Source organism: Desmodus rotundus, chromosome 1 (genome assembly GCF_022682495.2).
Source record: "Desmodus rotundus isolate HL8 chromosome 1, HLdesRot8A.1, whole genome shotgun sequence".
Classification (NCBI taxonomy): domain Eukaryota; kingdom Metazoa; phylum Chordata; class Mammalia; order Chiroptera; family Phyllostomidae; genus Desmodus; species Desmodus rotundus.
The window spans coordinates 130,344,581-130,350,580 of NC_071387.1; positions in this window are offsets into that span (position 1 = coordinate 130,344,581).

Below are 6,000 nucleotides of genomic sequence, written 5' to 3' on the forward strand. Positions count from 1 at the left end.
GGTGAGGTGTGATGAAGAGTCACTTTCCGTGAGATATTGTCAGAAACATTTCCTGCCTGAGGTGTTTGCATCGACTCCTGCAGGTATTCTGAGTAGAGGAAACAAGAGAACCACGGCCAGCTCAGTGTGATCAGGTACTCTTCTTGACATTTAAAAATGTGTATCACACTAGGAAAGGACTATATTTGTACATAAATACTTAATATATGCAGTCATCTTTTGTCGTGCCTCAGGAGCATATAGCTGTTTTTCTCACATACTTAGCATTGCAAAACACTATTTTTTAAATTGGGGGGGAGACCAGTCAATCAGTTTAAGTAAAGGCCAATTTAAAATTTCCCCTGGTATTTTAACATGCCTCTTCAGAAAACTGTGCACAGTTACAGTCAGAGCAAACAATGCCTTTGCTTTTACAATGAAGTAGCTTAATGCTTTCTTTAAAGGTGTAACTTGATTAATTTATTTATGAGGCTAAGCAGGATGAGAAAGATATCATGTAGCTAGAGTAGTATTGTTCATTATAATAAAGCCATGATAATAATAATCCAATAATAAAATATGAATAGACTTTAGAGCAGTGTCACAATAGGATTTATAGGAGGCAGCAAGCAGTTAAAAGAAACAAAAAACAGGAGAGGGACCTCTCATGGTAAAAAAAAAAATCTCATTTATTTCAGGAAAAATGAAATAAATAGTGGCTATCTGTCCGTCCCTTTCTACCTTTCCATTGACATTGGCTGGAGAAGCTCAGATCTACGGAACGCCCACGCCCTTTCGCAATGGATGCGGAAAGAAGTCACTCCTATCAGCTCGTGTTTAATGTTATGAATCTGACTTACTTGCCAGCATCATGATTCATGAGAGTGAGCAGAGAGAGTGGGAAGCCTGCATGTCAGTGGGTTGGGAATAGGTCAGAGTATTTAGACAGCTTTCATGTCCAGTCTCAGCCAGTCTTGCTGGACATAAAAGAAACTTCAGAAAATGCTCCAGACCTACTACAGACTCAGAGTGAGATCCAGGGAGATGAATCATGACTCTCTGTAGATAAGTGTCATGAATATATCATCGAAGCCTACACCAGCAACCATAGGAAAAAAATCCTGTTCTTCTTTGTGAATAACAAATACACATTAATCCTAAATAGAATTAGTGATATGTGGTAGATTCTTTATGTCTCTGTTCTGTTGTGCTGGTGAAAAACTACCTAAGGGAGAGAGAATTTGTATGCAGGTGTATTACACCCGCTGGTTGAATTAGTGGCTCTTTTTCTCTGTTCAATAACAAATGTCTCCACCGGCAGTTTGAATTCCACTCTTAGTGACCATACTTCTTGACTTGGCCCTAGATATGCTCCCTCTTTGGTTACTCAACACATATTAAGCAACTGTTATGTAGAAGGTCCTGTGTCATGTTACGGAGATACAGCTTTAAAAGACAATATGAGCTCAAAAATCTTCATCAGAAACAATTTTAGATACTCTTCCCCCCAAAATGTTATCATAGAGTTGTACGCAGAGTGCTGGGGGGAAAGGAGGGGACTTTTTGAAGAGGTCTCACCTCTTGGTAAATGTTGGAGGCTGGTTCCTGGGGACAGAACATATGGATTTGATTTTGTGGGATGGTTAAATGCTTGACATTTGGAGAAAAGGGGGAAGGAAGAAGTATTTTGGTTAGAAGGACTAGTGTGTACAAAATCATGAAGCAAAAAATAAAAAATGCATTAGAAGAACAGCTAGTGCATCACGAGGCTGACATACAGGGCTTACTGTGGTAGCAGGGGGTGGGGAGATGGAACTAAAAGGGCTGGCTGGTGACACTTGCTAAAGAAATAGGCTACACAGACATTTTAAACTTTATTACACATTTATTTAATTTTCCATTGTAATTAAGTTGATTCTGGGTTAGAAATATAATGTTGATGGACAGTGGCTTGAGGAGGTGGCAACAGAGGCAAGAAGAATTAATAGAGAGGGAATAAGGGTGGTATGAGAGTTAGGTGTAGAGGAAGAGATAAAATCAGGAAATATATTAGAGATGAAATTGAAAGTATTTGATGACATGTAAACACATGCAAAAGAAGAACTTGTATTTATCTTGAATAACTGTATAAACATCACTGTTCTGTGGAGGAAAGTAGTGGGATAAATAATAAAGTGAAGGTAAAAACCTTGGCCAGGAGCAGATTGAGAGAATTAGTTCAGGCGAAGATGTCCAGGATTAGGCTGAGCTTGGATTGACTATATGCCCTGGACTACATGTAAAGATTTGGGAGTTGGCGTGATCTTTCACACTAAAGTGATAAAATAGATTATATAGGAACACACATTGGCAAAAAAGAGAGTGGAACCCCCAAACCATGGCAATGCTAATGAAATGTGTTCATTTTGCCCCATTCATTAAGTTTCACCCCCAGTGAGAATATCTGGGATGAGGGAGGGCATAGACTGACCCACAGCCAGTGTTGCGTCCAACGCCTTTACTGGGTTCCTCTCTGTGTCCTGTACTTATCCATACCACCAGTCATTCATGCATATTATTGGGCTTTACTGATGTGTCCAGAAAAGAACAAGATCATAAAATATGAAGAAAGGATTTTGAATCTCCCCTAGTTCAAGGAAAAGCAGTATAGAATCTAAACCTTTTATGACATGTGTCCCATGATTGCACCCCAGTTTCTCACTCTGCTTCTCATCCTTTCCAAAAGATCCTCCCCTAAATCTTCTGTACAAACCAATAGCCATCTTTCATGCTACAGCACCCACTTCCAAAGGGCTTGATCTTCTCCTAGGTTTCCTGATTCCCCAGCAAAACATTCCGGCACATCTGGGTTATTTAGCCCAGAATACCCCATGGGGCTTTGGTAATGCATCCAGTATGGCTGTAAGAACTCCGGGGCTAGTTTCCTTAACTTCTCCCTGTGAGTTTGGTGTGCAAATATATGTCTTTTATTTTTTGAGTGTTCAGTGGGTAACTGTTGGAGTGTACTTCATTCCCTAGTATTCATACTATACCAAGGAGAAATGGATGTTGATTAAATACACCTAGTCCACATGAGCTGATTCAGGTTAGACTAACTAATGGTGGGCTGAGGGTTCAGTTAAGCTTCCAACAACTCTATTGTGACCTTCCTTCACCCACAGACATGATCTTTAGCAATTACATTCCACACAGTGTGGAGCCAGAGACTTGCCCTGTGTATTTCCAGGTAAATGTTTTGGGTTTTGCCACACCTTCCAGTCACATTGACTCCTTTCTGTTTCTTTGGACCAGATCCACCCAATTGGAGTTTGTGCCAGGCTTTTTTTACCCATCCAAGAGAAAAGCATAAGTGTAGAGGAAGAGATCAAATATACTAGAGACAGTTTAAGTGATAGCTTATGGGTCCAGAAGAGGCAGGAGAGTTTGGAGCAAGGAATCAAGGGAAAGCACCTGAAATTGTTAGTTCTCTTCCCCAAGAATGGAAGAAATGGATGAGTACAATGAGAATATTTTTATCTTTGTCTATAACAGGTCCCAGACTACAGAAAAGCCTTTTAAGGACGAAATCCTATTGTATCCCCCATAGGGTGTGTTGGCCTGGCTCCTTGCTCATGCAGAACCAAGGTGAAGTGCATGCCAACAGGAAGGCAATGCCTCAGTTGGGAAGACAGAACAATAAGCAATTATGGTAAATTAATATACATAATGTTATAAGTTGTTATAGTGATCTTATAATATTTTTCTAAATATGATATCTTACTCTTGTACTAAAATAAGAAAGGATTGAGGAATCATTTACAAATGTGAAAGCTTTTTACAAGAAAGAAAATGTAAACAGGCTGTGGTAGAATGAAAAGCCTTATTTTGTAGGATTACAGAATTAAAAGTGTTTTTGTTTCTGCTCTTACTCGGATCACTGTATATCAACTGCATGCATTTGAGACTTGTAGAAACCAGAAAAAAATGCTGCAGTGATTTTGGACCAAAGTAACCACCTTCAGAATTGTCTAACTGAAACTGATATCAGAATGAAATACAATAATAAAGATGGCCATTATACAGAAGTCACCACCATGAATCCATGACATACCAACACTAATGAAGGACAGGAAGAGAGGAAAGAACTTTGGATATGACATGAAACTCAATAGTTGAACCTTACTAAGAGACATTATATAGGGCCTATTCTCCCTCCCTCTATCTCTCCCTCCCTCCCTCTCTCTCTCTCCCTCTCCCTCTCTCTCTCTCTCTCTCTCTCTCTCTCTCTCTCTCTCTCTCTCACACACACACACACACACACACACACACACACACATTGAGACGGTTTCACACAGAGTCTGTGGTATGTCTCCATAAGAGTGTACATTCAGTTGTAGTTCAGGCTGGAGAATCTGGGTTCCATTTCTAGCTCCAAGTGGACCTTCACTCCAAATTTCCACACCGAGGAGTTGCCACAATAAATTTTACCTTTTGAAACTCTTCAAGCTCAATAGAGAAGTATCTTATAACTTCTCTATTGAGCAGTATTCAATGCTCACTGAGTAAGTATTCAATGGCATGTTACTTAAATTGGCAAACCAGGCCAGCAGCAATGCCAAGAGGTATATAATGAAAAAATAACAAATGATGGCCAAGAATAACATTGACACATTTCTGGGCACAAATTGCTGTGACTATAGAACTTACAATTGACCCTTGAACAGCATGGGTTTGAACTGTGTGGGTCCATTTATACATGGATTTTTTCTGATAAATATACAGTCAGCCCTTCATGTCTGTGTGTTTGAAATCCACATATTCAACCAACCATGGATCCAAACAGTGTATGTAATCCACACTTTGGAATCTGCAGAGGCAGAGGCCATCTGTACACATTGTTCTATGCCATTTTACATAAGGGACTTGAATCAGATTTTGGTATCCACAGGGGCCCTGGAACTGCTCCTGTGTGGATACCCATGGAGAGCAGTTAAGTTTGGGGGGAGTCCAAAGTCATACATGGACTTGTGACTGCACACAGTATCCCCACCCTTAATGCCCATGTTGTTCAAGGGACCACTGGACTTGATAGGCAAACACACAACAGGTTTTGAGAGATATAGTTTGTGTTTTAACTGGGAAATATACAGGATTGTGCAAAAGTAGGATTGAGCAAAAGTAGGTTTGCAGGAAAATAACAAAATAATTAATAAATAACAGTATAAGAATAAACTCTGTGTTTCACCTACTCACAGCTGTAAATCTACTGTCACCCCAACGTGTATGTGTTTCTCATGTGTTTTTCAGGTGAAAACAATCTTTATTCCTTCCTAAGCGAATTACTATTTGGTTCAGAGCAGCATATTGCCCCGCCTTGTGGTACATAAGCTGTTCTCAGCAGTTAGGGGTGATCCTGTGACCTGTGGATAATCAATGAAATCTGACCAGAACTTTGCTGAGAAAGGTGGCATCATAGAAAGCTCTCTCTGTAAAAGAGAACAGATGAGGCATGTTCTATTCTCCACTGCTTCTTTCTGTCCCCCATGTAGATGCAATGGCTGTATCTGCAGCAGTCATTATGTGACCATGAGACAAGCATGGAGACAGAAACCAGGATCATGCTACAAGGAGGGGCCATGATACTCCGGCTGATCCTGGAAGGCCAGATCCCTTGGCCTAACATGGTGTCTGGCTCAGGGTGCGTGGGACAGGGAGTCTTCTCTGATGGGTTTTGAGATAAGAAAATCCCTCTGTGCTGTGTTTTAGTATCATGCCCCAATATCAGTTCTGTGATTTTAATACAGGGCCTCCAACCAGAAAGCACACCAGATTTGCTAGGACTTGCTCCAGAGTCCATTTGAGGCTCCCTTCATTGTCTAGTCATCAATTCCCCCATTATGGCTGAAGATTATATGTATATGGTCTGTCCAGAAGGTAGCCAGCGATGTAATATGAAAAACAGAGACATTTATTGAAGAAGATACAGGACACAAGAAATACTGTACAGAGGACAATGACACCTCAGTCCCATTCAAAGTGGGC